The sequence below is a fragment of the Neomonachus schauinslandi genome, chromosome X (assembly GCF_002201575.2).
Source record: "Neomonachus schauinslandi chromosome X, ASM220157v2, whole genome shotgun sequence".
Classification (NCBI taxonomy): domain Eukaryota; kingdom Metazoa; phylum Chordata; class Mammalia; order Carnivora; family Phocidae; genus Neomonachus; species Neomonachus schauinslandi.
The window spans coordinates 18995200-19006539 of record NC_058419.1 but is presented as its reverse complement, the minus strand read 5'-3'; the positions used below and the strand labels follow the sequence as shown (position 1 = coordinate 19006539).

The 11340-nt window shown below is 37.8% G+C and overlaps 1 pseudogene; it reads right to left on the bottom strand.

Annotated features, from left to right (window-relative positions):
* Positions 1 to 9724: 9724 nt before the first annotated feature.
* On the bottom strand, positions 9725 to 10032 carry LOC110575226 (annotated as a pseudogene).
* Between the last annotated feature and the right edge of the window lie 1308 nt (positions 10033 to 11340).

Genomic DNA, 11340 nt, shown 5'->3' with positions numbered 1-11340 from the left:
GCTCTTTTTCCAGCTCCTTTAGGTGTAAGGTTAGGTTGTGTATTTGAAATGGTGGTTGATTTCCTACTAGTAGACTTTCAGGATTTGTTTTCTCAGATCTCTGATTGATTTCTTGAGTGTTCAGAATAATTTGATAGCTAGTTGTATTCCAGGGATGGGACAAACTTAGGGTCCCCCTACTCCTCTGCCATCTTAACTCCTTCAGTTAGGATTTTAATAGGGATCATGTAGAACCAGAAGATTAATTTGGGGAATACTGCCATCTTAACAATATTAAATCTTTAAACCCATGGACATGGGTTGGCTTTCTGTTAATAATGATATTTAATATCTTTCAATAAGGTCTTGCAATTTTCAGTGTACAAGGGTTGCATTTCTTTTATTAAATTTAAAACTATTTTAACCTTTTAAGCTATTGTGACTAGAATTGCTTTACATTCATTTTGAGAATGACATAGCTGGTGTGTAGAACTCAAATTGATTTTTATGTATGCAATTTATGTCTTACAATCTTTTGGAATTAGTTTATTAGAGCAGCAGATTTTTTAGTGGATTTACCCTGAGATTCTCTTTATACATGATCACACCATATGCAAACAGACACAGGTTTCCTTCTTGCTTTTTAATTTATATGCCTTATATTTCTTTGCCTTGCCTAATAAACTTAGTTAAAATATACAGTCCAACATTGAATAAAAGTGGTGAGAATAAACATTCTTATTCTTTCCCTGATCTTGGGGAGGGGGGGGGCGGGCGATATTCAGTGCTTCACCAACAAATATGTTACCAGTGGGTTTTTCATAGATGCTCTTTATCAGGCTAAGAATGTTGCTTTATATTCCTAGTTTGTTGAATGATTTTATCATGAAATAATGTTGGATTTTCTCACATGCTTTTTCCTTATCTATTGAGATGACTTATTTGTTGTAGTTTATTCTATAATTCTTTATCCTATATTTATATGATGTATTACATTGATTTATTTTCATATGTTAAGCCAAACTTGCATTACTGGGATATATCCCACATCTTGGTCATGGTGTATAACCCTTTTTAATATGCTGCTGGATTTAGTTTACTAGTATTTTGTTGAGTATTTTTGCATCTATATTCACAAGAGATATTGTACTTTAGCTTACTTTTCTTGTGACATCTTGTCTAACTTTAGTGTCTGGGTAACACTATCCTCATAGAATGTGTAGGGAAGTGTCACTCTCTTATTCTTAGGAAAAGTTTGTGAAATTTTGGTAATCTTCTTTAAACATTCAGTAGAATTCACCAGTGAAGGCCTCTTGCCCTGGGTTTTTCTTTGTAGAAAGATTTTTGATTACTAATTCCATCTCTTTACTTGTTATAGTTATTCAGATTTCCTATTTCTTCTACAGTCAGTTCTAGTCTTTCATGTCTTTCTTACAGTTTGTCCATTTCATGTACATTACACAATTTGTTGGCATCGGGCTGCTCATAGTATTCTCTTTAATCCTTTTTGTTTCAGCAATGTTCCCCCTGATGTCCCTCATTCATTCTTGATTTGAGTAATTTGAATTGTCTTTTTTCTTGATCAATCTAGCTAAAGGTTTGACAATCTTGTTGATATTTTCAAAGGACCACTTTTAGTGTCATTGGTTTTTGTCAGTCATTTATCTAATCTCTATTTTATTTCTGCTCTAATCTTTATTTCTTTATACTTGATGTAGTTTAGTTTGCTCTTTTTTTTACAGTTTCTTAAGGTTAAAGGTTAAGTTATTGATTTGAGAGTATGTTCTTTTTTAATATAGTCATTTACAGCCATAAATCTCCTTCTAAGCACTGCTTTAGGTGCATTCCATAAGATTTTGTACATTGCATTTTTATTTTCTGATCATAATTTGGCCATTAAGGTTATTGGAGTTTGTATAGTACATGCTGGAAGGCTGGTTTGTGCAAGCACACCCTGAATGTCCCTGTTAATCACTATCTTGGGAATGTAGAGATCTTGTCCTCCCTCAATATTCCTATCAGGCAGAATATGTAGAAGAATGTGTTGTTCTGCATTCAGGGTCAGGGTCTCAGGGATAGCCAACCCAAAGCCTCTCCCTTAGATAATGTCCAGATGGCAGGCTTTGATCTCCTTGGAACACTGGCTGTACAAGGAGGAGAAGGGCTACAGATGCTAAGTTGCTACATTATAAAAGCTTCCTGCATGTAGATTCTAGCAGTGGATTTCTGCATCACTGTTTCTGGGTCATTTCTTTGGTCCCACCAGACCATCACCCAACCCTGGCTTAGAGCCGGCAAGGGTATGGCTACACAGAGTTCTCTTGTATATGAGGAGTCATCTTTTTCTTGCTTCTTTCAAGATCTTTCTCTTTGTCTCTCAACATTTTGACTGTGATGTATTGGTAAAGGAAATTTATAACTCTTTTAATGTTTGTGGGCCCTGTTCCTGGACTCCCAGGGAAGCTATACTTTAACTTTTACCAAGGTCAGAATGACTTCACCAGACTTCAGAGCATGGGCTCTATTTCTGCCCCAAGCACACATTGTACATCTGTTTCATTAGCAGATAACCTAAAAGAAAAAATTTCAAACTAAAAATAAGAATAAAAATCTCCCTAAATTCCATTCCCATACCTCCAGAGCCTGTAACCTTGTACATACTAAAAGCATAAGATAAAGTTTGTAATTTTCTGGAAAGTCCTCTGTCATAATTTATAACTCTTGATGTAACAACAACAACAAAAAAAACCATATATAACCCTATATTAAACATTCCTTCTCTGGAGCACTCTCTTCTTTGCCCAGATTATGTATCCCAGGCAGCTGTCCTCACTTGGGCTCAACTAAAACTCTCTTCCTTTTTTTAGAAATTCTAAAAAGTTTGTTCATTTTGTGTCGACAGTACCTAGCTGTGGATCTCTTCGTGTTTTTCCTACTTGGGAGTTTGTTGACCTTCTTGGTATGTAGGTTAATGTTTTCATCAAGTTTAGAGTTTTCAGTCATTATTTTATCATGGGTTTTTTCTGTATCTTTTTCTCCTCTCCTTCTGGTACTTCTACTATGTGTGTGTATGTTGGTACACTTAATGGTACTTAATGGTGTCTCACATTTCTCTGAGGTCCTGTTCATTTCCTTCTATCTTTTCTCTCTCTTCAGATTGCATAATCTCTATTGATCTATCTTTAAATTTCCCCATTCATTCTTCTGCCAGCTCAAATCTACTGTTAAATTATTCTAGTGAATTTTTCATTTCAGTGAGTGTGCTTTTCAACTCGTTTCCCTTTGGATCTTTTTTATAATTTCCCTTTACTGATATTCTCTCTGATGAGACATTGTCATCGCACCTTCTTTTAATTCTTTAAACATGGTTTTAGTTCTTTTAACATACTTATTACACCTGCTTTGAAGATTTTGCCTAATGGGTCCAACATCTGGGCCCATGCCAAGGCAGTTTCTCACGCCTGCTTTTTTTCCCTACAAATGGATTACACTTCCCTGTTTGTTTCCATGTCTTTAATTTTTGATGAAAACTGAACATGTTCATAATATTTTGTATCAATTCTGGATACTGATCCCTCACACATAGACTTGGGCTACTTATTGTTGTTTATTTTTCACTTTGTTTGGTGCCTTGGCTAGACTAGTTCAGTGAAGTTGATTCCTCCAGCAATGCACAGCCTGTAACGTCACTCCCCCAAAGGCTCAGCCTTGGGCACACACATAGTCATCCTAGGATGACAGCAGTCTTAGCTAGGCTGTCAGTCTCTTTCACTTCTTTGTTAAGCTGTCTGCCCTTGGTGGTATCACACTTAGCAGCAAGTCTCCACTAACTGCCCACTGATCTATTCTTTAAAATGATTCCCTGGGGCATAAATTACTACACAGTGGGATGCCTTTAATTTCAGGCCTCCGTCCAGGAGTAATTTTTAAGAAAAGACCACTGAGGTTTTTTCTTGTCCCAGCAGAGTGCACTTCTTAGCTCTCTTTTCCTTAATTGCTTGCCACCAAAAATCTCCTTTGTTTTTGACACTATCTTTAGGTGTGACATTCCCTACACTCTGTTCCAAATAAAGCTAGTCAACTTGGGGAGAGCTTCAAAGCTCTCTATTCTTACAACTCATCTCCCCCACTAAGCAAAATCTCTGAGCCACTGCTCCAGAGCTAACAGCAGGAATAGGGCCTACTTCTCTTGGAGTAACCCCTTCCTCCACATCATTCTATCTATACACTATCTTGCATTTTTATTACACATCACCAGATTGCATATAATAATAAACAAAGGTGATCTGTTTATTGTCTGTTTCCTCCCAATAAAAGAGAAAATCCTTAAGGGAGAGACTGTGTTCATAGAATGGAATAGGTGCTCAATAACGATTTATTAAATGAATAAATGAACTCTGTAAAAAATCATCCATTTCCTCTCGTCTTTCAAATACAATGAAAAAAAAATTTCTAGAGGAAACCACATCACTTTTACCTTTCCTGTATGTGTAGTTATTCTATTTTCTCATTTTTTAAAATTTTTAACAGCTTAATCGAGGAAAATTTGCATACCATAATATTCACTCATTATAAGTATAAAACTCAAATGAATTCCAGTAAATTTATAGTTATACACCTACCACAATCTAGTTTTAGATCATTTCAATCACCTAAAAGTTTCCTTATATCTGCAATTAATTTGCAACTTGCAAAATTAATCTGTAATTAAATTTGAAATTAATTTGCAAAATTTGCGATTGCTTTCTCACTCCCAATTCCATCCATTCACAAACATATATCTGTTTTCTGTCTCTATAACTTTGCCTTGTTTTGACATTTCATAAAACGGAATCATACAATTTGCTTTCTTTTGAATTGGGCTTTTTTTACTTAGTGAAACATTTCTGAGGTTCATCCATGTTGTAATATTTATTAGTAGTTCATCCCTTTTATTGTGGACTAATATTCCATTAGAGGCATATGCCACATTTTGGTTATCTATATACCTGGTGATAGACATTAGATTGTTTAGTTTGTGGCTACTCTAAATAATATTGCTATGAAAATTCGTGTATACCCTTGTGTGGACATATATTTTCCCTTCTTATGGGTAGATACCTTCAAGGTGACTAGAAGGGCCATATCCTAAACTTATAGTTTTTTATTATTTTTTTTAATTGAGATATAATTGACATATAACATTGTGTAAGTTTAAGGTGTACAATGTATTGGTTTCATATATTTATATATTGCAATTGGATTACCACTGCAGCATTAGCTAACACCTCTGTCATGACACATCATCACCATTTCCTTTTTTGTGGTGAGAACAATTAAGATCTAGCCTCTTAGCAACTCTGAAGTTTATAATACTGTATTGTTGACTATAGTAACTATGTGTAGTGTAAGCCTGGGACAGGTTTTTTTGTTTGCTCGTTTGTTTGTTGTAATGCAAGTGCTAATATTGCGCTTGTGATTAATGAAGCATCCACTTCAAAGACGGCTATCTCAAACACATTGCAATCTACAAGACTAGAGAAAGAGCCAGGCTGCCCCACTCCTGAAGTTCTTTTGTTTTAGAAATCTTTGGTTGACTTAAATAATTGAGTTTGGCCACTTCCCAAGCTTTAATTCCTGCTCTTGTTTAAAACTCAATGAATAATGAACCAGAGAAACTCTAGGCCTCCACCCTGGACCTCAATAAAAGCAGAACCCCAAGTCCATGCTCACTCACACTCTCTTCTCTCCTCCTCTTTCATCAAGTCCTCGCTGTGTAGCCTCAGGCACACTGTATACCCTTCAGGAATTGTAAATAACATACCTATTTTTTTTCCCAGTTTCTTGATGGTCATTGCTGCAGTGCATCTTGCAATCATGCTAAGAACCACAAGGGCCTGTCCAGCCACAGCATTGGTTCCAAAAGGGAAGATGTCTGTGGGGGCTTGCCATGGTCCCACGTGAGTGCCCCCAGGAATTTCTAACCAATAGCATCACTATCAATACGGCTGAGACCAGCATGAAAGACTATGCTGTGCATTCAATTTCCTGAACTTATTTCTCTGAGTTGCAAGCTTGTACCCTTAAACAACATCTCCCCAATTCCCCAACCAGCCAATCTATAGTAACCACCATTCTACTGTTTTCATGAGTTTGGCCACATAGAAGTTACATCATACAGTATTTGTCTTTCTCTGACTAATCTCACTTGGCATAATGCCCTCAAGGTCCATCCATGTTCTCACAATTAGCAGGATGTCTTTCTTTCTCACGGCTTAAAATTTCTACATCTTTATCTATTTATCCTTTGGGGGACCCTTAAATTGTTTCCATATCTTGTCTATTGTGAGCAATGCTACAATGAACATGGGTGTGCAGATATCACTTAGATATATCTGAAGAAGAAATACCTTCTGAAGAAATTGAAATCAGCCTATTGAGAGTGATATACCCAGGAAGGGGATTGATGAATAATATGGTCATTCAATTCTTAATTTTTTGAGGAACTGTCATACTATTTTCAATAGTGGCTAGACCATTTTACTTTCCCACCAACAGTATAGAAGAGTTCCCTTGTCTCCACATCCTTGCCAACATTTTTATCTCTTGTCTTTTTGATAACAGCCATCCTGACTGGTATAAGGCGATATCTCATTGTGGTTTGGATTTTCCTTTCCATGATGACTAGTAATGTTAAGCATGTTTTCATACACCTATTAGTTATTTGTATGTCTTTAGAAAAATATCTATTCAGGTCCTTTGTCAATTTTCTAATTGGATTATTTCTTTTTTTTTTTTATTTTGCTATTGAGTTGTATGAGTTTTTAGTATATTTTGGATATTAACCCCTTAGCAGATATATGGTTTGTGAATACTTTCTCCCATTCTGTAGGTTGCCTTTTCAATGTATTGTTTCCTTTGCTGCTCAGAAGCTCTTTAATTTCATGTAGTCCCACTTGTTTTAGTTTTTGTGTCCTACATTTTCTCTCTAAAGAAATAGTCAAGCCATTTTCCAAAGTGCCAATATAATTTTATATTCCCACCAGCATGTATGAGATCCAGTTTCTCTACACCCTCAACAATACTTGTAATTATCTATTTTAAAATTATAGCTATTCCAGAGGCTCAGTCGGTTAAGCATTCAGGATGCTTAAGGAAGCAAGCACTTGCACTGGCTAGAACATTTCAGGTCATGATCTCATGGGCTGTGAGATTAAGCCCTGTGTTGGGCTCTGCACTCAGCAGGGAGTCTGCTTGAAGATTCTCTCCCCACTGCCCCTCACTCACTCATATGTTCTCTCTCTCAAATAAATAAATAAGTGCCAGAGGCTGGAAAAAAATCATTAAAAATAAATAAAATAAATAAAATTATAACCATTCTTTTTTTTTCTTTAAAGAATTTATTTATTCATTTGACAGAGAGAGAGAGAAAGCACAAGCAGGCAGAGTAGCAGGCAGAAGCAGAGGGAGAAGCAGGCTCCCCGCTGAGCAAGGAGCCCGATATGGGGCTCAATCCCAGGACCCTGGGATCATGACCTGAGCCAAAGGCAGACACTTAACCAACTGAGCCACCCAGGCACCCCAATTATAACCATTCTAATGGGTCTGTGGTGGCATAATATTGTGGTTTCAATTTACATTTTCCTAATAACTAGTGAACTTTGAGCATATTTTCATGTATTTATTAGCTATAAATATATCTTCTTTAGTAAAATATTTAAATTATTTGCCCATTACTATGGACTGGATTTTTTTTTTAAAGATTTTAATTATTTATGATATGAGGAATTTGAGAAACAAAACAGAGGATCATAGGGGAAGGGAGGAAAAAATGAAACAAGATGAAACCAGAGAGGGAGACAAACCATAAGAGACTCTTAATCTCAGGAAACAAACTGAGGGTTGCTGGAGTGGTGAGGGGTGGATGGGGGGCTGGATGATGGACATTGGGGAGGGTATGTGCTACGGTGAGTACTGTGAACTGTGTAAGACTGATGAATCCTAGACCTGTACCTCTGAAACAAATAATACATTATATATTTAAAAAAAAGAAGAAGATAGTAGGAAGGAAAAAATGAAGATTCTCCCTGCTGAGTGCAGAGCCCAACACAGGGCTTATTTATTTCTAACAGTTCTGGAGGCTGGCAAGTCCAAGATCAAGACACTGCAAATCTGGCATCTGGTGACAGCCCTCTTCCTGGCTTGTAGAGGGCTACCTTGTCATTATATCCTCACATGGCCAAGAGAGATATCATTTCTTTTGTGTCTTTTTTTAAGATTTTATTTATTTATTTGAGAGAGAGAGAGAGTGCAAGAGCACACAAGTTGGGGAAAGGGGCAGACAGGGGGGAAGCAGACTCCTCGCTGAGCAGGGAGCCCAGTGTGGGGCCCAATCCCAGGACCCTAAGATCATGAGCTGAGCCAAAGACATGCTTAACCGACTGAGCCACCCAGGCACCCTCTTGTGTGTCTTACAAGGGCACAAATCCTTTCATGAGGGCTCCACCCTCATGATGTAATTACTTCCCAACAGCTCCATCTCCAGATACCATCAAGTGGAGATTAGGCTTCAATATATAAATTTGGGGGGGGGGAAGTATTCAGTCCAGGGACTCCCTCTGCCTGCTGCTCTCCCTGCTTGTGCTCTCTCTCTCTGTCTGACAAATAAATAAATATTTTTTTATTATGTTATGTTAGTCCCCATACATTACATCATTAGTTTTTGATGTAGTGTTCCATGATTCATTGTTTGCGTATAACACCCAGTGCTCCATGCAGTACGTGCCCTCCCTAATACCATCACTGGGCTCACCCATCCCCCCACACCCCTCTCCTCTAAAACTCTCAGATTATTTCCCAGAGTCCATAGTCTTTATGGTTCATCTCCCCCTCTGATTTCCCCCGCTTCAGTTCTCCCTTCCTTCTCCTAATGTCCTCCATGTTATTCCTTATGTTCCACAAATAAGTGAAACCATATGATAATTGTTTTTCTGTTTGACTTATTTCACTTAGCATAATTTCCTCCAGTTCCATCCATGTTGATGCAAATGTTGGGCATTCATCCTTTCTGATGGCTGAGCAGTATTCCATTGTATATATGGACCACATCTTCTTTATGCATTCATCTGTTGAAGGGCATCTCGGCTCCTTCCAGTTTGGCTATTGTGGACATTGCTGCTATGAACATTGGGGTGCATGTGGCCCTTCTTTTCATTACATCTGTATTTTTAGGGTAGATACCCAGTAGTGCAATTGCTGGGTCAGAGAGTAGCTCTATTTTTAACTTTTTGAGGAACCGCCAAAGTGGCTTCCACTTTCCAAAATGGCTGTATCAACTTGCATTCCCACCAACAGTGTAAGAGGGTTCCCCTTTCTCCACAACCTCTCCAACATTTGTTGTTTCTTGCCTTGTCAATTTTTGCCATTCTAACTGGTGTAAGGTGGTATCTCAATGTGGTTTTGATTTGAATTTCCCTGATGGCTAATGATGATGAACATTTTTTCATGTGTCTATTAGCCATTTGTATATCTTCTTTGGAGAAGTGTCTGTTCATGTCTTCTGCCCTTTTTTTATTTTTCATTTATGCATTTTTATTTGCTAATGTTTATATCAGTACACTAAAACTAAATTTTGGAGACATTGGATATCAATAGTTTGAATACCATTAGTTTATTATAAAAGAGAGACATGAAAATTATTTACATGATGAAAGATTTCACTTCACTGGAATGGGCAGCTTCACTTCATGCCATTTTAATAATGATTTCAGTCCACATACATTCCGAGAATGTCACCATCTCTAAATAAGAAATAATCCTTGTCATCTAGAACTACTTTGGTGCCTCCATATTCTGGGAGAAGAACTTCATCTCCAGCTTTCACACTAACTGGTTGAATCTCTCCACCCTTTCTTTTAGAGCCCAATCCAACAGCTACACTGTTGCTTGCAATACTTTTCCTTGAGATTTTTCTGAAAGCATAATACCTCCTTTGGTTACAGTTTCAGCTGCACTCCTTTCAACTAAAACTTGGTCAAAGAGGGGAAGAAACTTTCTAAACACCTGCCCTGCCATGACTCTGGCTGCCGCAGTTCATACTCTGCTCTGGAGCTGCCGCCACTGCAAGGCTCTTCTGCCCATTTTTTGATGTGAACGGCCTAAATGCTCCCATGAAACGGCATGGGGTTGCAGATTGGCTAAAAAGACAGGACCCATCCATATGCTGTCTACAAGAGACTCATTTTGAACCAAAAGATACATCCAGACTGAAAGTGAAGGGATGGAGAATCATTTTTCATGCCAACAGACCTCAAAAGAAAGCTGGGATAGCAATTCTCATATCAGACAAATTAGATTTTAAGCTAAAGACTGTAATTAGAGACACAGAAAGACACTGTATCTTTCTTAAAGGGTCTATCCAACAAGAGGATCTAACAACTGTAAATATCTATGCCCCCAGCATGGGAGCAACCATCTACATAAGCCAACTGTTAACCAAAATAAAGAGTCACATTGATAACAATATGTTAATTGTAGGAGACCTCAATACTCCACTCTCAGCAATGGACAGATCATCTAAGCAGAAAATCAACAAGGAAACAAGAGCTTTGAATGATACATTGGACCAGATGGACCTCATAGATATTTACAGAACATTCCACCCTAAAACAACAGAATACTCATTCTTCTCGAACGCACATGGAACTTTCTCCAGAATAGACCACATACTGGGTCACAAATCAGGTCTCAACCGATACGAAAAGACTGAGATTATTCCCTGCATATTCTCAGACCATAATGCTTTGAAACTAGAACTCAATCACAAGAAAAAATTTGGAAGAAATTCAAACATTTGGAAGCTAAAGACCATCCTGCTTAAGAATGTTTGGGTCGGGGCGCCTGGGTGGCTCAGTCGTTAAGTGTCTGCCTTAGGCTCAGGTCATGATCCCAGGGTCCTGGGATCGAGCCCCCCATCGGGCTCCCCGCTCAGCGGGAAGCCTGCTTCTCCCTCTCCCTCTCCCCCTGCTTGTGTTCCCTCTCTCGCTGTGTCTCTCTCTGTCAAATAAATAAATAAAATCTTAAAAAAAAAAAAAATGTTTGGGTCAACCAGGAAATCAAAGAAGAACTTAAAAAATTCATGGAAACCAATGAAAATGAAAACATATCAGTCCAAAATCTATGGGATACTGCTAAGGCAGTCCTAAGGGGGAAATACATAGCCATCCACGCCTCACTCAAAAAAATAGAAAAATCCTGAATACACAAATTAACTTTACACCTTAAAGAACTGGAGAAAGAACAACAAATAAAGCCTAAGCCACACACCAGAAGAGAAATAATTAAGACTAGAGCAGAGATCAATGAATTAGAAACCAGAAATAC